Raw genomic sequence first — 22,828 nt, 5'->3', positions numbered from 1 at the left:
GGGGACATCGTATTGTGGCCCAATGCAGCACTGTGTGGAGTCCTCCTAACCCAATGAATTATTACTCCTTTTATTGCTCTGTTAGTGTAAACCCCACTGGGCTGGTCAGGTCATTCTGTTTATGTCATGAAAATAACGAGAGCGAAGTTAGCTACTTATCTGCATAGCTTATGCAAAGCTGTAACTTCTAAATGAAAAAGAGGACATTTACTACAACAACATTTACATTAATTTGTGCCGTTAAAACTGATTCATGATTTAAGAAATAAGTATATATTATCAATGAGTGGACGCTAGGTGGCACTGCTGCCCACCTTTTCCCATCAGACAGACGCAGGACAGGTTAAAAGACCAAGATGTTGTTTAATATTTTCTTTTAATTGAAGCCCTTCACTCACTACAGCAACCAATAAACAGGCATGAAGCATCAATAACAATAAATCAATAATTATTAATACAAATCTCTCATCCACACCTCCCAGCAAGCTCTGTCACACTCCTCCCGACTCCGGCTCGCTTGCTGGGTCTCCAGCAGTCCTTTAAATGTGTAGGAGAGTTGAGGGGATTATCAAAGAATAAAGAGGAGAATTCAGAGAGAGTGGACAGGGGGCACCGTCACTGGGGTCAGCTGATCAGCATGTTCAGTCTTCTCATAGGTTGACATTCACCTGCCGTCCAGTCCTGTTCAGCTCCTCCTGTAGTGACCTCAGGTTCTTCTTCTCACTCTCGTTGATCTCATTACCACCCAGCCTGTGAAGGACACAAGTGTGAGTCACAAACATAAGAGGACCCCACCTCACACACTGTACTATCACAGTGACACGCCCACTCAGGTCAACTTCCCAGAATTCTCCTCAGTGTCCCTAAGTCTAATGACATGTGTGTCACCCTGCCAGTCACTCAGTTCATTGTCCAGTCAGGTCACCATCCTCTGAAGGCCTTTTGGTTTCATCGCATCTCAGTGAAGGTGTTCTAGTCAGGCTGGGGGTCCTCCATGTCGCCTGCTGACAGTTTCATTTTTTATATCCTTCATTGTTTTCCATTGATTTATAACATTGTTCCATTCATTTATTTGTATAATTCTGTATTATCTGTTATTTTTATCTAATTTTGTTATTATTTAGTATCTCTGTGAGTGTCTTGCAGTTCTCTCACGTTCCTTGTAATTTGTTGTTTGATCACAAGACGCAGGACCACCTGCCCCCCAACTCTCTAAAGGCTGCGGCTCATTTGACTGCACTCTGGTGATTGGTGGTCTTTGTGAGTATTTTGCTCTTTTGTTTTTAATTCTGATTATTGTCTTTGAACCTTTGGCTCTTGAGTTCAGATTCTCTTACAGTTTGTGCTTTTTGAATATTGTTAGCTTTGGATTTCCTTTGGCAGCCCCTTTGGCTCGTTTGTTAATAAACCTCGTCTTTTATGAAGACCACTTGTGAACTTGTCTCTGCTCCAGATGAAGTTTTCACGGTTCTCCCTCTGGTCAGACTCACTTCACGCCTCTGAGACTCTTTTTGATTTTATTTTCAATTTAAAAGCCTGAGCTCCTTTCTGAGGCCTAGTCAGGCCTGAAGCCTCCTGTTTGCCTGAGGTGGGCCTGCCTGGGGTTGACATTTGTTTGGTGGGCTATTCTAGAGGCCTCAGCCCTTTGTTATATTGAGCTATTAGAGCAATCACAACAGAAGGTGGTCTGTCCAGGTGACATGGTGTTGACCCCTCTGTGGTCACTTCCTGAGTCCTGCTCTCTTAATTAATGTTCAGTCTCTCTCTTTATTATTTTGTTTCCCACTCCTCCTCACTCTCCTCTCTTCTCTCATTTTCTGTCCTCTTCTTTTTTCTTGTTGTCCCCTCACCACCCTGTCCACTGACATTGGCTCTTCACTGTCTTGTTAGTTCCAAGTGACCCCCATAACCCTGTCCACTCTGCCTGCTGTCCTGATCCTGTCACCTATCCTCCCTGTGTCCTTGTCCCTCTGTTTGTCCACCTATTCTGCTCTTCCTTTTCTCAGCTCATCTCACACTGCTCCTCTTGTTGTTCTCCTTCTGTCGTCTCTCATTATCTTTGTTGTCCTCTCTGTCTGTCACCTCCATCCAGCTCCACTTGTCCACTGCTCTTTGTCCTTCTCGTCCCACTGCCTGTCCTTCTCCTTCCTTTAGTCAGTCCATGTGGTGTCCTGTGATCAGTCTGTCCATCAGGTGGTCAGCTGTGACTTCATAACTCCACACACCTCACCCTGTTTACTCACCAAAGTGTCTTTAAATTACAGTTTAAGGTCTGCAGATCCTCACACAGCTGATGAGCTCCTGAATCTCCCAGCTTGTTTCCGTTCAGGTTCAGTTCAGTCAGCTGTGAGTGTGGAGAAGAGAGGACTGAGGAAAGAGATGAGGAAGACCTGGATGTCAGACCACAATCAGCCAGGCTGTGAAAGAAAGAAAAAAAGAGAAGTGAGGACATGAGGAGGGACAGACAGACAGAAAAAAGGCCTCAGAGCTCAAAGGCTCAATGACTGCTGGCATTTTTACTTTTTACTGAGCCTGTTTGAACCCAAGACCACCGATGTTCTTATAAGTAAGACACTAAACACCTGAGAGGGCCTCTTGCCTTCATGCTGTACTGACAGGTGAGAAGTCATTGAAATGGACACACGGACATCATTAATATTGGAGATGAGCCTCAAAGAAATGAGACTGACAACGTCCTGCACTTGAGAGGCCACATGGACTTGTAGAAGGTGACAAAGTGGGATTTCTTTGTGTCATTCAGGACTCAGGATGTGTAGACATTTTGTCTGATTTATAGGACATCGTGAAAAGACAACTGTTAGACATTCTGCTCACTGCAGAGTTTAACACTCAGCTGTTTGTCACGATGGACTCTCCTCGTGTCACAGTAATTAGATGATGACGATGAGACTCTGTGGGTTTTAAAAGGACAAACACTGGGCCTGACTTTAGGAGTGATGACATGATGGACATGGAGGACAAGACTGACATGTGACACTTCTATCCTCGAACATTCAGACCTCACATACTGACCGGTGACACTGACCAGCTGACCTTTGTCCACTAAACACCTCAGTGGTTCTGAGCTCAGTTTTCTTATTCCTTCTACTAATTTGTAATAAACCAGGAGGACGAGCTTCAAATGGACTGTCAGCATCACAAAGTCCAGTCCAGTGGGCACAAAGGTGGTCTGAGTGGACTGTTAAGAGACCCCCATGACTGCTGACCACTGCTGTCCATTCCCAGCTCTGCCCATAAGTGATTTGATCAAAATGACGACAAAGGAAATCCACAGCACTTTATCAGCTGACTTCACAGGACGTGTGGGGGTCACAAGAGTGACATGTTTGTGTCATCACAGTTTGAATTTGTCACAACAGCAGCTCATTTCTTTATGTCCTGCCTTTTCAGTGACGTCTGTTTATAAAAGTCAGGACAGGCCAGTGGACAGTAAGGGGGGAACTAAAGATGGTGGGGTCTTTACAAGCTTTTATTAATAGTATCAGAAATATTCAAACAAAATGTTAAAAATGTTAAAGTCAATGGACTTGGGTTCAAATTATGAGTGCACATCAAAGGCCATCAGTCACACAGACGTCACCAAACCTGCAGGTCCCCAAGTCCTCTGCTCTGCTCAGCTCTGCCCTCTGGTGGTGACGCCCTGTCACTGCTCTCCTTCTATTTATTTCCAGCTCTCACTTCTTCTCCTTTTTCTTCTCCTCTTCACTTCCAAGTCCCGAGTCAAGTCGGGCAGGTTTTGATTCAAGTCTTAAATTTCAAGTCCCAAAGAAGTCATAATGTGTTTTATACCAAATTTACATTAGCCATTTCTTAAATTTACAGGGATCATTTATTACATTTATTGTTATATTTTCAAACTATCAACTCCATGTTAATACAAAGATGAACAAAAATGAAGTACAAATGAACATGAAATGAGAATCAATTCTCAAAGTGCTACTGAATACAACAATACAAGCAGTGCAAACAAATGAGCAGGCCAGTTCTATGTATTGTCACACATGTGTGCCCACCTGGAGATGACCTTCTTGTCTCTGTGAGGTAAGTGATGCCACTCTGAGACGAGAGGGGGCGCTCACACTGACTGTCTCTCCTTATCCACCTGCAGCTCTGAAAAGAAACCAAATGAGGGGAACTGACTCAGCCGCAGTGCCCAGAGCTGCCCCTGTCCTTTTGGGTGGGACTCTTGAAAAGCTGCCGACCCCCCAGAGGATGGAGTCTGCTGTTGGACCTGGAAACTCAACATGAAGCAAGTGCCATCATGTTGAAACAACTGCAAAGTAAATTTGTCTATTGGGCTGAAAAGGTGTGTTTTGTTGGGGCCATCGTGTCCACTTTTGTTTTGTTTCATTTGACTTCATTAAAGGGGGACACCCAGTTGGTGCCCCGACATTACAAAGCAACTTGTGCAGGTCTGTCCTCCAGTCACCATATCAGCTGACCAAAATTGTCTGTTTGGATTACATGTGTTGTCCTTAATTACGTCCATTATATCTGTTCACCGTTGTAATTATCTATCACTGTATATTTAGTGAGCAAGTGGGGTAGCTTGAAGAAGAGAGATGGTGAGTGTATTGACAAGCTGATCAGGTGAGCAGGATCTGTGGCTGGCATGGAAATGGACTCTCTGGTGACAGTGGCAGAGAGAAGGACACTGTGCAAGCTGCTCTCTGTTATGGACAATGAACATCACCCACTATACACCACCATAATTAATCAGAGGAGTTTGTTTAGTGGTAGGCTGCTATCACAGAACTGCAATATGGACAGATACCAGAGATCTTTAGTCCTCAGAGCCATTAGACTCTTTAACTCTTCATAACAGGGGGTGGTGGTTGAGTTCTGGGCCTGACGCTCCTTCTCTCCTCCTAAGCTGTATTGACTGTATTAGCTGGGCACCACATCTGATATCTCACTATTAGCTCACTGCTGTAGAAGTTTTATTTTGTTTTTGTTTTGTTATGGGTCATTTCAAACATGTTATCCTATCAGCATAAGTCATGTCACTTTATTTTATTTTACTTTAATGATATGTCACTTTAGTATTTGTCACATTAATATTATGTTTAATATCATGTGCCACCTGTCACTTTGATAGTATTATTTACACAATTCTCACTGCACTGGCATTATTGTATGTAAAAACAACAAGAGTTTCTGTGCCACCTAAAACTGACATCTCCTCTGCTTACCATTTAAGTTCTCCTCAGCAAGCCCAGAGACCATCGGCAAGGGCAGTCATCTTTCACATTGGCTTCTGCCCCAGCCACTTTAGCTGGTCACCACTGAGGACCCCAAACTCAGCTTGTGTTCCCACCACAATCACATGGCCTTCAGCAGGGTGCCTCATGAGACCTTTCTCCTAACGCCATCCCTTAACCTTCAGCAGAAGCCCACTCGGTGCAGCTGGTCACTCTTGCTCCTTGGGCACAAAGTAGGTTTTGACCTTACCCCTTGAGTGCCGAGTCCTCACTCCTCTCAGGGCCACTTCTTGACCTTCACTCCACTGCATCAGCTCAGCCACAATTCTAAATTTGCTTTATTTCTCATTTAACCTCCGTCTCCATCTTTTCATTTTTCTTTCCTGTTCAGTTTTGTTCTTGACTATCCTGCTCAGGCTCATTTTAAACTCACTGGGGTGCAGGTGTCTAATTCAACACCCCAGAACACTAATGAGGACACTGGCTGAACCACACGTGTCTGCAGGTGTAAAGTGCGCTCCGCCAATTCACCACCAGCACTCCAGGGCTGCTCTGCTCCCCCACACTACCACATCCACCTACGCACCTCTGAGTCCACCATTTTAATTTAAAAACCTGCATACAACCACTGACCCCTGACATGTGTCACCACACAGCTTTGTATTTAGTAGTAAAGAGAATCACGCAGTGACCAGAGTGACCAGTGGGGCACAGGACTTGTATGACAGGTGTCCTTAGTGACGTCAAATTATTCACATCTCCAGTCGAATGTTTGATTGTCTGCTGGTATTGAGGAAGACCCTGACTGACTAAAATGGCAGAAGAAGGATTTGTGAGGCAGAGGGTCTGGACCTGTGATGACATCAGTGAAGACCATGTGTGTATAAAAATATCAGAAAGGCGCTATATACTGGATTATTGAGAAAGTCATGTGACAGCCTACACTGATCATGTGGTGAGATTCTTGTTTTAAATGTCCCACAAGAGACACAAGTGTGAGTTACAAACACAAGAAGGCGCCACTCCTCACACTGGAGTATCTCATTGACATGCCCACTGAGATCTCCTTCCCAGAATCCTCTCAGTGTCTCTGATGTCTACTGCACATGATGTGTGTGTCCACCTGTCGGTCACTAAGCCCACTGACAGATATATGTCGATGTCCTGTGTAGACCTGGGGGTCATGTCTTGTAGAATGATGTTGGCCTGTTCAGTCCACTTGGCTATAATGGCGGTCACTTCCTGTGTCTCCCACCTTACTGTCCACACTGCCTTCAGTCCTAATCCTCTCCTCCCTGTGACCTTCTCTTTCTGTGTATGGCTGGCTGGTCATTTCTACTGCTGCTGTCCACCTATCCTTCTGTTCCTATGTCCGTCCTAATCTCTTGCCTTATCCTCTGCCTTGTCCTCCTCTTTTATTCATCCTTTTTCTTCATTCTGTTCATCTCCTTCTCTTGTCTCTTCTTATCTTTGCTATTCTATTCTCTTTGTCCTTATCTGTCACTCCTGTCCAGCTCTAGCTGTCCACTCCTCTTTGTCTTCTGTCACTTTAGCCGTCTCTTCTCCTCACCCTGACTGTGTTTCTCCTCCTTATTCTATTTTAGTGATTTTAACAAACTTTAGTGAGGACATCAGAGGAGTGTAAGGAGGAAAGTGACAATGGAGGACAGGAACAAGTACGAGATTAAAATAAAGAATGGACAGCGTGGGCTTGTGGGACAAGAAATAAAACAACAGTCTGGACAGAGAGGATGAGGAGAGTGACCAGTGTGGTGGAGGGGCTGAGGGTCACAATGCTGTCTTTATGAATTGAATTATTAAAGGAAATCTGCAGTTGTGTCACCTCACGTCCATCTGTGTGTCCATAAGGGAAACTGCAGTCTGTCCTGATTAAACACAGCGTTTGTTTTGTGGAAGTGGAAAAGTCAGAGTCATAATGTGACAAGAGATAAAATCCATGAGACACAGACACACACACACTCACACACACACACTCACACTTGTTGTTCACTTACTTCAGTTTCTCTAATTTGCAGTTTTCACTCCTCAGCCCCTCACACAGCTGATCCACTCCTGAATCCTCCATGTTGTTGTTTTTGCTCAGGTCCAGTTCAGTCAGTCGTGAGTGTGGAGAAGAAAGAGCTGAGGAGAGAGCTGAGCAACATCTGGAGGTGAAACCACAATACCTCAGGCTGTGGAAATGAAGAGAGAGAAGTGAGGACATGAGGACAGACAGACAGACAGACAGAAGGACAAACAACACAAAGGTTCAATGGCCACTTGTATTCTGACTTTTCACTGAAGTGCAGTGTGAACACGAGACCACTGCCATTCTTATAAAGTAAGGCACTATATACCTGACAGGGTCTCCTGCCTTCACGCTGGACTGACTGGTGCCAAGTCATTCAGACTGACATGTGGACATCAACACTGGATAAGAACGTCACAGACATGAGACCGACGGCATCCTGCACTCAGGTGACCAGATGGACTTGTCACAGGTGACCACGGGGTGAGGATGACAAACTGGAATTCTTGTCTGTCATTTACCACTCAGCACTGGTGGCTCTAGTGGTGACCAGCAGCAGGTCTGTTTGTCTCCATCTTTATTTATTTTTTTTTTTAATTTTTTGATAATTTTTTATTATGAGTTCATTTTCTGAACAGGAATAAAGGAATATACAGTTTGTGTCTCTGAAGTGTTATGGAGTCTCCTCTTTTATTTGTTTGTATTATTTTGGTGATACTTTTTCACTTCACTTACTGTCGTCCTGATGCGTCTTCTATTCACCTGAGTGATTCAGTTCAGCCAAATATAAATACAAAATGGGAGACACTGAGCTACAGGAGGAGACCTCTGAAGAGCATTTAGGGGTTTATGTTGACACAACATTTTCATTGACTAAGAAATGTACAGAAGTAATTAAAAAGATAATATAAAATGTGAGGTTATATCATAAAAACTGTTGAATTTAAATCAAGTGACATTATACTCTTACTTTATGATACACTAGTGAGAGCACATCTGGAGTACTAAGTGCAGTTCTGGTCTCCTCAGTACAAGAAAGACATAACAGCACTTGAAGAAATGAAGAGGAGAGCAACCAAGTGCATTATGGGACGTCATCATCAAGTGAACCCTGAACACCACGAGGACTGACTGAGGTCATTGATGTAAGGTAGAATGCCTAGAGGGGGCTGGGTGAGCTCGTGGCCTCGGACCACCTGCATAGTTTATTTTTTTCTCCAGCTATCTGGAGTTTTTTTTTTTTTCTGTCCTCCCTGGCCATCAGACTTTACTTTTATTGATGTTAATTAGTGTTCCTTAATGTTAATTCTTATTTATTTTGCATTTTTTCTCTTTCTTCATCATGTAAAGCACTTTGAGCTCCATTATTTGTATGACAATATGCCTTATAAATAAATGTTGTTATTGTGGTAAGGACATGTCCTACTATGACAGACTCAGAGAATTAAACCCGCTTACTCTGAGCAGAGGAGACTTTGTGGGGACCTCATCCAGGAATTTAAAATTCTCAAAGGCATTAATAAAGGAGATCCACCTAAATTCTGTCAAGTTAAGTGTAATCACATACTCAAAGACATTAGTGGCAATTAACAGAAAGTGCATTTAAAATTGAAGCAAAAAGAAGAAAGAGTTGTGGGACTCTGAAAAAAACTACCAAGACATGGAGTTGAAGCAGAAACCTTCATGACCTTTAAGAAGAATCTGCATGAGCTTAGCTAAACAAACAGACTTGATGGACTCAATGGTCTCCTCTCGCTTGTCAAATGTCTTATGTTCTTATGTCACTTTGCTTAATTTCTTGTATGACCCCTTGTAGATCACCAAGGCTCATGTGAGGCTCCTGTTTGTTGAGTTCTCTTCAGCCTTTAACGCCATTCAGCTTCACCTTCTTACTCATAAACTTAATTAAGAATTTAATTTAGACTTCAGTTTCACATGATGGCTGATTTACTAATTAAGAGACAAGAACTGAAGAGTGAATGTCAATGGCTGTCTGTCTGACATGTTGTCCTCATTCACAGGTCCCCTCATGTCTGTTCTTTCACCTCTTTTGTACTCCTCTACACTAATGGTGGTCTCAGTAAGTTTGAGGACAGGTTCATCTTAATATGTGCTAATGACTCAGTGATTGTTAGCCTACTGAGTGTGAATGAAACCAGTCCTGGTCCAGTGGGAGACGACTTTGTGAACTGGTGTGATGAGTTTTTTCTACTAATAATCAAACTCAGAAGCAGCACCAGTCACCAAAAGAAACAATCACCAAAGAGCAGGCAGCAGAGATCATTGACAGTTATAAATATCTGAAGACAATCAAAGACTCAAAGGTGACTTTAAAGGGAAACACAGAAGCCATCAGTAAAAAGGGACAGCAGCCGCTCAACTGTTTAAGGAAGCCGAGTCTTTGTAATGCGAGTCCTTCCATGATGACACTCTTTTATAAATCTTGTATTGAGTCTGTTTGTATTTATAAACTGCTAGCCTGGTTTGGAAATCTTAATGTCAAAAACAAAAACACATTAAACCAAATTGGAAAATGGAGAAGTAAAATAACAAGGACTGAACAGTCCAATCTTAAGGACCTCCCATCATGCTGTGTGTCTCTGCTGACCAGTCAATCATTTGTTTATTAGTTTGAGTCAAGTTTCTGATGTTTGTTTAACTCAAATGAATATTAAAATAAACATTCATTGTCCACACCTTCTTATTCTGAAATGATTCTCAGGGCAGCAATGAGTGCCCGTCACACACCATGTCAGGCTTTCCTTATGAGCTCCACATTCTTATTTACATATTTTATTCACTTAAAAAGCTTCTTATGAGCTATAATATCCAGCATTTACACACCACACCTATTTAAATATTACACGTCTGATGACCACATCATAGACAAAGCGTTATTGTAACAGGGACCCCTGTGTGTACAGCGGGTGAGAGGCCTGTGGGAGTGCAGGAGTGAGCGTTAGTGCAAATACAAAGGGACATGGCCACTGTGAACTGGACAAAGGAGTGCAGATCTGCTCAGCAGGTGAGTAACATCAGTGCAAAGTCCTCAAAGACGTACGTGCGAGTAGACCCTCAGAGGACACTTTATTAGACTCGCCAATGTGATACCCTCACCCTTTAGCTCTGTGCCAGCTGGAATTCTCTGAAGGTGTGGATCCAGCAGGACATCTAAATGACTCTTTGTGGATTTTGGGACAAGTCACTGTTTGTCAAGTAACAAGTAAGTCTCAAGTCAAGAACGGCAAGTTACGAGTCAAGTCTTAAATGTCAGGTCTCAAACAAGTCATAATGTGTTCTACACAAAATTTAATGCTATTCCTTAAATTTACAGGAATCCTAGTTTTTAAATAGTTGTTACATTTATAATTACACTTCCAAACTATCAACTCCATGTTATTACAAGGATGAAGAAAAATGAAGTGCAAATACGTATGTAATGAGAAACAATTCTCAAAGTGCCGCTGTGTGTCACAATACAAGCAGAGCAAACAAATTAGCAGGCCTGTCTACTTCACATGAAATTAAATAGATTTCTGTTCAAAAACTATGAATATAACGAGAACACCAACACACTCAAATAGAAACACAGACCTAAAAAAAAGAAAAAAAGAAGAAAAAATCTATAAGTGTATTAACATAAATATAAGTGTAATAAGTCTGACATACACAGCACAAATCATATGAGTACGAGACCAGAGATCTGTCCATCTGTCTGTCTGTTCTCTCAACCTGCTTATCCTGGGCAAGGTGGCTGAGGATTTTATTTTTTATAATTTTATTTAATTTATTAAAATCAAACAACATTCCATACAAGTAAGTTAAAGTTTACAAAACTATGTTCAAGTCAAGTCAACCCTCACCCATGAGAAAGACAGCTGGGACAACAGAGAGAAACTTTAAAAGTAGAAAAGATAAGTAAGTAAATAAATAGAATTAAAAGGGGAAGATAATCTGCTTCCTCAAATAAAATGCTTATTCTAGAATGTTATTGATCAGATCTGCCAGGTTTTAAGAGTTCTGCACAGATCCTCTAAGTGAGAATTAGATTTGTTCCAGTTTCAAATAGTATATAACTTCAGTTACCTGCTGATTTAAGAGAGGATAGTTAGGATTCTTCCAGTTGAGTGAGATAAGTCTACGTGACTTCATTTTAATCGTAATTTAACTTAATCCTGATACTCTGTTTGTTCAATTCATCATAACAACTATTCATGGTGGCTCTAAAATCGGTACTGACCCCTACTCTCTTTTCTGTTTCTTTTTCCGGTTTCTTTGTGGTGGTGGCCTGCGCCACCTCCACCTACTCAAAGCTTCATGATGCTCCAACAATGATGGACGGATTAAAAGGAAGAAGTCTACGTGACCATCATCATCATCAAGCCCTTCCGTGAGAACCCTAAATCCAAAGAGGACTGTTTCATTTATGTTAGGTAGAATGCCCAGAGGGGACTGGGCGGTATCATGGTCTGGAATCCCTACAGATTTTATTTTTTCTCCAGCCGTCTGGAGTTTTTTTGTTTTTTCTGTCCCCCCTGGCCATTGAACCTTACTCTTACTCGATGTTAATGTTGATTTATTTTTTTATAATTATGTCTTTCATTTTTCTATTCTTTAATATGTAAAGCACTTTGAGCTACTGTTTGTATGAAAATGTGCTATATAAATAAATGTTGTTGTTGTTGTTGTGACAAAAGTGTAGTAAAGGCCATTACAGTTTGTGTGTCCTTCTCCACTTGAAGCCCCTCCGTGAGCCCACCAAACACAGCTGTTTAGGTGGTTAAGAGGGATTGTGACTCCAAGGCTGTCTGAGAGGCATTTCAAGATTTTGGTCCAGAATGATGTTAATTTGGTGCAGGCCCAAAACATGTTACCATTGAGGCCTGAACTTGATTGTAACGTTCGCAGGTTGGATCTTTTTGGACAATGTTAAACAAGACAGATGTGCTCGATATATAATTTGGGTTGAATAATTGTATACTTTGCACATATGGAGCTTGAGTAAATTCTCTTCATTGCTGCCTTCCAATCCTTTTCTGAGATGTTCAATGAGAGATCCTTTTCCCACTGTACTCTGGGATCTTTGAAAGGGAGGGACTGTAAAATGGTTTTATATATTAAAGAAATGCTCTCTGAGTCCTCAAGACTGAACAATATTTTTTCTGGATTAGAAGTAAGTGGAAGGTGAAGAAAATTGGGCAGGTTCTGTTTAACAAAGTTTCTCATTTGAAGGTAGTGAAAGAAATGTGTTGCTGCAAAGGTTACATTTGGAGTGTAATTGTTCATAGGATGTAAAGACATTGTTTATGGGCAGATCTCTAAGCGATTTAATCCTGGATGTTTTCAAGACATAAAAAACTGTGTACGTTTGAGAGGATGGGAAAAGGTGGTCATCGTGCAGAGGTGCGACAAATAAAAGCTTCTTTATCTTAAAGTACTTCCTACATTGGTTCCATATTCTGAGTGAGTGAAGCACAATTGGGTTGTTAGTATATTGGCGATGACTTGTACTTAGTGGGGTACAAAGCAAGGAAAATAAAGAAGTATTGCAGGATTTTATTTCTACTGCGGACCAAGCCTGTGTATGTTCATCTATTTGTGTCCATGTCCAGGTTTTTATAGTTTGTATGTTTGCTGCTCAGTAATAAAATTGAAAGTTAGGTAGAGCCATGCCACCTTCTGCTTTAGGTCTTTGTAGGGTTGCTCTTTGGATACGTGGATGTTTTGAATTCCAAAAAAATTAGATTACGGTTGAATCTAATTTCTTAAAAAACTATCTATTGATGTATATTGGGATGTTTTGAAATAAAAAGAGAAGCTTAGGAAGAATATTCATCTTGACAATGTTAATTCTTCCAGATGTGAGATGAAGGGTGGACTGTCAATGTAAGTCTTGCTTAGGGTTTTCCAAGCAGACAGGTGTCTTGTATGTCAGTAGTACTAGGGTGTTGTACCGTGTTAGCCATTATGAATGTAGAGGAAAGCCAAGCAAAATGACACCTTTTATTAGCTAACTAAAAAGATTACAATATGCAAGCTTTCGAGGCAACTCAGGCCCCTTCTTCAGGCAAGATGTCAGGTACATTATTACATAAGACACCTTTGACCTTAATTTCCAATTTTTCCAGGAGTTATTGACATGAAGCCTATTGTTAAATTGGCACTTATCACTATAAGGATTAAAAGAATAGATAAGAAACAGCTTGCTCTCTTTTTTACCCCCCTAATTCCCCCATTTTGCCTCCCCAAGTGAAGCTAAACCACATGTCCCAAAGTCCCAGTCCTCTGACATACCCAGAGACAGAGCACATCCAAAACAAAACAAGCCCCCCAGAAGCGGCACATGAGGATTAAAATAATGATATCTATTGACAGTTCAGTCCAAATATCATAAACATAAAATGTAATCTTAAACAGTTTGAGAGAGTAAACCCAGGGAATGACGTTAAACAGCAGACCTGGATAAGCAGACAACGTTTGATAGTAAGCCCTAATACAATAAGCCAAGGGTTTGATGTTAAACAGTCCACTTTGAAGGAAAAAAATTCCACATAAACTCATATAACTGTAATTAAAACATAAAAGATGGCAGATAATGAAATAGAATGTATAACTGGGGAATGAGTTTCATTGTGAATGAGTCCTATAGCTGCTAAAATCTTCTTTGCCATCCCAGGACACGATGCAACTCACGATTGTCTTTCAAAAAGTGGCGGGATCAGTTTTCTTAGCTCTTAGAACTTGCCTTGAATGTCCACTTTCAGTTTGTCAGGATACAAGAGGCTCTATCTGATCTCGGCTTTCTGTTTAATGCTGTAAAATGTGACACTTTTAGCAGCTGTTGAGGGTGAGAAAACAGGCAAAATACAAATGTGGCTATTTTCATATATAATCTCTTGTCTCTGTCTGAGAAGTAATATTGTATGTAGTTTAAACTGTAATTTTTCAAAGCGCACGATGAAAGTCCTAGGCTTTGAGGTATTCGATCCCCATATGTGGTAAGCTGCTGCTATCTCGGTGTCTGATTTGAAGTCCTCTCCAATTATTTTAGAGAATAGTTCAGCTGTAAATTTCACTGGGTTTGGACTTTCATGATTCTCAGGGAGACCTTTGATTCTGATATTATTACTTCTGTATTCATCTTCCAGTGCAGCGAGTTTGTCTCCAAACACTTTGCATTTGGAATTTGCAGCTGCTGCTTTTTTGTCAGGTTAGATGCCAGTTGTTCCGCTATTTCAAGTCATGAGTGCTTGCTTAACATCTTCCAAGTCAATCAGTCAGTCAGTCAGTCATTGTCCAACCTGCTATATCCTAACACAGGGTCACGGGGTCTGCTCTAAGTTATTCTCAAATTTAGATGCATTTTGCAGTATGTTTTCCTCATTTTTTCTAGCATACCTTTAAAGGCTGCCTCAAAGTGTTTATTTAAATGAGTTCCCTGGCCTTTAATATTCTGAAGCAGCTTCTCATTAGTCTTGTGTATGTCCTTTATTTCTTTCCTTAGAGTGCTTGCTTAACATCTTCCAAGTCAATCAGTCAGTCAGTCAGTCATTGTCCAACCTGCTATATCCAAAGAGGACTGTTTCATTTATGTTAGGTAGAATGCCCAGAGGGGACTGGGCGGTATCATGGTCTGGAATCCCTACAGATTTTATTTTTCTCCAGCCGTCTGGAGTTTTTTTTTTTCTGTCCCCCCTGGCCATTGAACCTTACTCTTACTCGATGTTAATGTTGATTTATTTTTTATAATTATGTCTTTCATTTTTCTATTCTTTAATATGTAAAGCACTTTGAGCTACTGTTTGTATGAAAATGTGCTATATAAATAAATGTTGTTGTTGTTGTGACAAAAGTGTAGTAAAGGCCATTACAGTTTGTGTGTCCTTCTCCACTTGAAGCCCTCCGTGAGCCCACCAAACACAGCTGTTTAGGTGGTTAAGAGGATTGTGACTCCAAGGCTGTCTGAGAGGCATTTCAAGATTTTGGTCCAGAATGATGTTAATTTGGTGCAGGCCCAAAACATGTTACCATTGAGGCCTGAACTTGATTGTAACGTTCGCAGGTTGGATCTTTTGGACAATGTTAAACAAGACAGATGTGCTCGATATATAATTTGGGTTGAATAATTGTATACTTTGCACATATGGAGCTTGAGTAAATTCTCTTCATTGCTGCCTTCCAATCCTTTTCTGAGATGTTCAATGAGAGATCCTTTTCCCACTGTACTCTGGGATCTTTGAAAGGGAGGGACTGTAAAATGGTTTTATATATTAAAGAAATGCTCTCTGAGTCCTCAAGACTGAACAATATTTTTTCTGGATTAGAAGTAAGTGGAAGGTGAAGAAAATTGGGCAGGTTCTGTTTAACAAAGTTTCTCATTTGAAGGTAGTGAAAGAAATGTGTTGCTGCAAAGGTTACATTTGGAGTGTAATTGTTCATAGGATGTAAAGACATTGTTTATGGGCAGATCTCTAAGCGATTTAATCCTGGATGTTTTCAAGACATAAAAAACTGTGTATGCGTTTGAGAGGATGGGAAAAGGTGGTCATCGTGCAGAGGTGCGACAAATAAAAGCTTCTTTATCTTAAAGTACTTCCTACATTGGTTCCATATTCTGAGTGAGTGAAGCACAATTGGGTTGTTAGTATATTGGCGATGACTTGTACTTAGTGGGGTACAAAGCAAGGAAAATAAAGAAGTATTGCAGGATTTTATTTCTACTCGGACCAAGCCTGTGTATGTTCATCTATTTGTGTCCATGTCCAGGTTTTTATAGTTTGTATGTTTGCTGCTCAGTAATAAAATTGAAAGTTAGGTAGAGCCATGCCACCTTCTGCTTTAGGTCTTTGTAGGGTTGCTCTTTGGATACGTGGATGTTTTGAATTCCAAAAAAATTAGATTACGGTTGAATCTAATTCTTAAAAACTATCTATTGATGTATATTGGGATGTTTTGAAATAAAAGAGAGCTTAGGAAGAATATTCATCTTGACAATGTTAATTCTTCCAGATGTGAGATGAAGGTGGACTGTCAATGTAAGTCTTGCTTAGGGTTTTCCAAGCAGACAGGTGTCTTGTATGTCAGTAGTACTAGGGTGTTGTACCGTGTTAGCCATTATGAATGTAGAGGAAAGCCAAGCAAAATGACACCTTTTATTAGCTAACTAAAAGATTACAATATGCAAGCTTGAGGCAACTCAGGCCCCTTCTTCAGGCAAGATGTCAGGTACATTATTACATAAGACACCTTTGACCTTAATTTCCAATTTTCCAGGAGTTATTGACATGAAGCCTATTGTTAAATTGGCACTTATCACTATAAGGATTAAAAGAATAGATAAGAAACAGCTTGCTCTCTTTTTTACCCCCCTAATTCCCCCATTTTGCCTCCCCAAGTGAAGCTAAACCACATGTCCCAAAGTCCCAGTCCTCTGACATACCCAGAGACAGAGCACATCCAAAACAAAACAAGCCCCCCAGAAGCGGCACATGAGGATTAAAATAATGATATCTATTGACAGTTCAGTCCAAATATCATAAACATAAAATGTAATCTTAAACAGTTTGAGAGAGTAAACCCAGGGAATGACGTTAAACAGCAGACCTGGATAAGCAGACAACGTTTGATAGTAAGCCCTAATACAATAAGCCAAGGGTTTGATGTTAAACAGTCCACTTTGAAGGAAAAAAATTCCACATAAACTCATATAACTGTAATTAAAACATAAAAGATGGCAGATAATGAAATAGAATGTATAACTGGGGAATGAGTTTCATTGTGAATGAGTCCTATAGCTGCTAAAATCTTCTTTGCCATCCCAGGACACGATGCAACTCACGATTGTCTTTCAAAAAGTGTCAGGATCAGTTTTCTTAGGTCTTAGAACTTGCCTTGAATGTCCACTTTCAGTTTGTCAGGATACAAGAGGCTCTATCTGATCTCGGTTTTCTGTTTAATGCTGTAAATGTGACACTTTTAGCAGCTGTTGAGGGTGAAAACAGGCAAAATACAAATGTGGCTATTTTCATATATAATCTCTTGTCTCTGTCTGAGAAGTAATATTGTATGTAGTTTAAACTGTAATTTTTCAAAGCGCACGATGAAAGTCCTAGGCTTTGAGGTATTCGATCCCCATATGTGGTAAGCTGCTGCTATCTCGGTGTCTGATTTGAAGTCCTCTCCAATTATTTTAGAGAATAGTTCAGCTGTAAATTTCACTGGGTTTGACTTTCATGATTCTCAGGGAGACCTTTGATTCTGATATTATTACTTCTGTATTCATCTTCCAGTGCAGCGAGTTTGTCTCCAAACACTTTGCATTTGGAATTTGCAGCTGCTGCTTTTTTGTCAGGTTAGATGCCAGTTGTTCCGCTATTTCAAGTCATGAGTGCTTGCTTAACATCTTCCAAGTCAATCAGTCAGTCAGTCAGTCATTGTCCAACCTGCTATATCCTAACACAGGGTCACGGGGGGTCTGCTCTAAGTTATTCTCAAATTTAGATGCATTTTGCAGTATGTTTTCCTCATTTTTTTCTAGCATACCTTTAAAGGCTGCTTCAAAATGTTTATTTAAATGAGTTTTCTGGCTTTTAATATCCTGAAGCAGCTTCTCATTAGTCTTGTGTATGTCCTTTATTTCTTTCCTTATACCATTTATATCCTTCTTTATATTATCCTTGAGCTCCTTTATGTCTTGAGCGGTGGTCATTGCTGTGATCATTGCCTTCAGCTTGGACAGATCATTTTGGTCTTCCCTGAATTCTGCAGGTGAAATAGCAAGCCCAGTTGATGTTATTGGCTAACAAGGGATAGATGTCAACACGGAAAGTAAGGCCATTTTCATTTTTACTGAACCTTCTGGAATCAACGAGTTCTCCCAGCCCGATTCACTTGCACATTCACTCCTGCTTTCGCTCTTGGCTGGGGATGATGCAGCAGCGTCAAGTCCTGGTAAATCTGTGCTTTCACCTATCCATTCCAGGTCAGTCTCTGACAGGACGTACCTTGAGCTTGAATTTGATGTCTGATCAGATATGGATGCAGCTTTAGCCGTCTTTTCCATTTCTTTCGGAGTCTTACTCCTGCCACTCATGTTTATATATGCTTGTATATACTATAATTGAACAACCCCCGAGTTGAGTAAATAAAGGGTACCTAGGAATTATGAAAAAAAAAATCGAAAAAATAACACCACTGCTAACGGATTCCGCCTCAGACGTCCATCTCCTGTAACGGACAAGGTCTGTCATATCAGTAATTGGGTACAAAGTAGGATCAGCACCTGGACAGGCCGCCAGTCCATCACAGGGTGAACACACACACACACACACACACTCACAGGGCTACTTCAACAACACCAAGTCCAATAACCTGCATGTTCTTTGACTGTGGAAGAAAACCAAGCAGAGAACACGTGAGCTCCACACAGAGAGCACTTGGGACTTGAGCTGTCATCTCCACGCTGCAAGGCACCAGCACTGGTACTGTGACACCCAACGACAGACAGAATAAGTGAAATGAACACAAAGGAAATTAGAATAACTCATAAAAAGCAGTGGTATCATAACAAAATTGTAAAGAGTAATAATTAAATAAAATAGCAAAAAACATAAAATAGATATTAATTATTAAGGAGAATGCATATACATGTAAAGAAATAATAAACCAAAAAGAATACAACATAAACAATTATGAATATTTTTAAATAATGAAGAACACAGTTACATCACAACTTCCAGATAAATGCAACAATAAATAAAAACATATATAATACAAAAAAAATTCTGAAGAGTACATGCAAACAGTTATTTAAGTTGTCCTGCATGTGTGCCCACCTGGAGATGACCTTCCTGTCTCTGTGAGGTAAGTGATACCACTCTGAGACGAGAGGGGGCGCTCACACTGACTGTCTCTCCTTATCCACCTGCAGCTCTGAGAAGAAACCAAATGAGGGGAACTGACTCAGCCCAAGTGCCCAGAGCTGCCCCTGTCCTCCTGGGTGGGACTCTTGAAAAGCTGCCGGCCCACCAGAGGATGGAGTCTGCTGCCTGACCCGTAAACTCAACATGGATTGACACAACTGCAAAGTCAATTTGTCTATTGGGCTGAAAAGGTGTGTTTTGTTGGGCCATCGCGTCCACTTTTGTTTTGTTTCATTTGACTTCATTAAAGGGGGACACCCAGTTGGTGCCCCGACATTACAAAGCAACTTGTGCAGGTCTGTCCTCCAGTCACCATATCAGCAGACCAATATTGTCTGTTTGGATTATGTGTATTGTCCTTAATTACATCCATTATATATCTTTACCATTACATTTATCTATTACTTTATTGAAAGTGTAATAAAACTTAAATTTTTACCTATTTTTAGTTTTCTTCATTATCAGGTTAAAAGTGTTTTCTTTCTTTTTGTTTATTTCTTTATATTTCTATGTATTTCACTTTACCAATTAATTTCTATTATATATACAGGTGGAACTACTACGAAAATAATGAAGTTTAAGCTTTAGGGCTCAGATGGGACTTTAGCTTAGTTTTTTTACTGGTTAGATGAAGAAGGTGCTGTGAATGGAATTCTTATACTGTATGTCATGTTGATGATTTTATATGGGCGGGCACACATAACTTTTCTATCTCAGTTATTCCATACCTCAGATCAACTTTCCAGGATGGTGATGAAGGGTATGAGAACTTCGGCTATGTAGGACTGGAAGTTCTAAGTATCAATGGAACAATATGTACTAGCCAACCCGCGGCGTACCATACGTCGCATAATCAGGCCGGTTTTTTAATCATTTTTAAGCACAGGGAGAAAATTAACATTTGAAAAATCGGTAATGTAATAAATCAGCAAGAAAAGCAACATTGTAACAATGCACGGAACTAACCAACACACAATCATCCATGCGGCGTAGCGAGGTGGGAGGGGGGTGTGTACAAAGTGCAGGAGTATCTAAGAAGACGCATATTTGTCGCGGATGCGAATTGCTGTATGTAGCGTGTAAACCACTTTGCTATGTTGCACGTGGTTGTGCGTTGTAACCGAAAACTCGTTTTTTAAAGACTGCTCACTTCATTGTGTTTTAATCTCAGCTGTAAAGGAATGTTTTAAAGATCCCATGGGATACCCATCGCAAACAGTTTCAAACTCTGCATATGGCGATTCACCTCCGCGAGAAACATGCCTCTATTAACAGTCAACGTGTGGGAGGGGGGTGTGTACAAAGGGTAGGGACGAAAACAGTGGGAGCATATGATTCGCACTTAGTGAGAAATCCACGGTTTGCAGCCCGAATGGGGTTCAACGGCTTACCCACGCCTAGACACAGGCTCAATCTCATGCATAATTATTTATTGAATGGTAAACACTTCTGGAAAGACACGGTTGTCTAAAACGGGTTGGTGTGAGAATACAACAGTATGTGAATGAAAAGATGGAACTCTGGAGATAGCAAAATGCAACACAATAGTGAAACCAGCGGCATAACAAACGCCGCATAAGTGTTTATTGATGGTTGAACACTTCGGAAAAGACACAGTTGTCTAAAAAGGGAGGGTTTGAGGATACAACAGAAAGTGAATGAAAAGATCGAACTCTGGAGAGAGCAACATATAATTGTTCATGAGTGAAGAAGACGCATGTTTGTCGCGAATATGAATTGCTGTATGTAGCGTGTAAAACAGTTTGTTATGGTGCACGAGGTCGTGCGTCGTAACCGAAAAATCGTTTTTAAAGACTGCTTACTTCATTGTGTTTTAACCTCAGTTGTAAAGGATTGTTTTAAGGATTCCATGGGATACCCCTCGCAAACCGTTTCACACGCTGCTGGAAAGACACAGGGACACCCCTCGCAAACTGTTCTACACGCCGCATACTGTGATTCACATCTGCGACAAACAAACTGTTTTACACACTGCATACAGCGAATCACATCCGCCACATGATTTTTCCTAGATGGTCCTGTCGCGTCCACCCTCGCACTCGAAGCATACACACTGCCTGTTCATGTGCCCAGTCGCACGCCGCGTCCACTCTCGTTCTCGAAGCATACTCACCGCCTGGTCATGTGCCCGCTGGAAAGAGAAACTCACGGAGAGCCGCCCACCAGCTGCCTGTGTGTGTGCCTCTGTCTGTCTGTGGCACGGCTTTCTTTGGCGCTGCCTCTGTGTGAACCGGTCAGGCACAGAGAAGGTAAGCTGCTGACAGAGCGTCTCGACTGTTGTAGGGCCTGCATTGGTGAAGCAGGTGAGACGGTAATGAAACAGAGGCACAGGGCTTATTGGTTTTTAAAGACTGATTCCTTCATTGTGCTTTAACCTCAGTTTTAAAGGATTGTTTTAAGGATCCCATGGGATACCCCTCGCAAACCGTTTCACACGCTGCATATGGCGACTCACCTCCACGAGAAACATGCCTCCATGAACAGTCAACGTAGCTTGGAGGTACATGACATTAACCTGACCTGCACTGCATGTGGCCTCTACGACAGACGAACATAAATGACGCCATTTTTTCTGTGTCGTCGCGTCCAAGTTGGTGGGCGTAGCCCTGCGAGTTGTCGTCGTATCCAATGGTCTTGGAGTTGGTGGGCGTGACTCCTTCCTTCGTGCGCCATAGGTGTCTCACTTGTCGGCGGCTTAGTGAATCCACGCCCCTTCCGGCATGCTTTCCATGGTTGTCTTGCCTTAGTGAATTATATATATAGATACTCAAGAAAGCCATACAGAGAATCTTCAGCCCACCGCTGTAGTCTCTTCTAAATCCTTAAAAGGGGACGCTCCCCTCAGTGCACCTAATTGGAACAGCTAAAATCAAAAACAGGGCAGGCTCTCTGGGTTGCCAACCAAAGCAGACCTGATGTCTCATTTGATGGACACTTTTTACTACCCAGCACAAAACATGTTACTGTTCAAACAATACACAAAGCCAACAAGGTCTTTAGGCAAAAGTGGCCTTGAAATCTCAAAACCTGGGAAGAGACGAGTCATTGAGATTTGTTGTTTTTGGTGATGTCTCACTAGGGAATCTTCCTGATGGTGGCACACAAGGAGGATGCCTGATTATTTTGGCAGGAGGTGGATGTTGATTCTCACCCCTTTGTTGGCAGTAGGAAAGAATAAAAAAAAACAGAATAAAGTACTTGGGGAGGAGAAACCCAAGCAATGTCTGAATACATCGCAAGTGCAATCTGTCTTTGTAAACATTTTTCAGAGCTCACAGTCAGTGCCTCAAGACACAATGGTCTTCAGGTCATTTGTGTTACAGACACCTACTGCTTACTTGGGGTGATTCAATCCATCAAGTCTGTGACAGAGAAAAGACTTCATCAAGAGTTAAGTGGGATAAAAGAACATCTTCAAGATCAAAAAGTCCAATGAGTTTTGTGGTCGCCTACAAAGGACCAGCTTGCTGACTGTCATAAGAAAAAAGAGACGTCTCCTTTTGTACATTTAAAAGCATTAAAGGCAGAATATAGCACAGTAAGTGATTAGCATAGCCACATTTTTTTTGATATGAAGAAGAGTAATCATTAGTTCTGTGCATATAAATGAGTATTTGGTGCGTTAGGCAGTTTAA

The 22,828-nt window shown here is 41.2% G+C and overlaps 1 protein-coding gene and 1 long non-coding RNA gene across 4 annotated transcripts in view; both read right to left on the bottom strand.

The window, feature by feature from the left end:
* Window positions 1-357: 357 nt before the first annotated feature.
* Window positions 358-7,265, bottom strand: LOC120534525. Of its 3 annotated transcripts, none has more exons than XR_005634779.1 (3): window positions 7,238-7,265; window positions 2,244-4,131; window positions 358-750 (listed from the first exon to the last, which is right to left on the bottom strand). It is a non-coding gene; the product is annotated as an uncharacterized LOC120534525 (long non-coding RNA). The 3 variants fall into 3 exon arrangements; XR_005634780.1 differs by lacking the exon at window positions 7,238-7,265 and having other exon boundaries at window positions 2,244-3,768; window positions 4,035-4,816; XR_005634778.1 differs by lacking the exon at window positions 7,238-7,265 and having other exon boundaries at window positions 2,244-4,816.
* A 61-nt stretch (window positions 7,266-7,326) lies between these two features.
* The window catches only part of LOC120534524 (NACHT, LRR and PYD domains-containing protein 3-like), a 70,216-nt gene continuing 54,714 nt past the window's right edge, over window positions 7,327-22,828 (bottom strand). The window contains exon 9 of the mRNA XM_039762125.1: window positions 7,327-7,414. The gene's annotated coding sequence lies outside the window, so the exon portion shown is untranslated. The remainder of the gene's footprint in view (window positions 7,415-22,828) is intronic.

Source organism: Polypterus senegalus, chromosome 8 (genome assembly GCF_016835505.1).
Source record: "Polypterus senegalus isolate Bchr_013 chromosome 8, ASM1683550v1, whole genome shotgun sequence".
NCBI classification, from domain to species: Eukaryota; Metazoa; Chordata; class Cladistia; order Polypteriformes; family Polypteridae; genus Polypterus; species Polypterus senegalus.
This window is presented reverse-complemented; position numbering and strand designations above follow the sequence as displayed.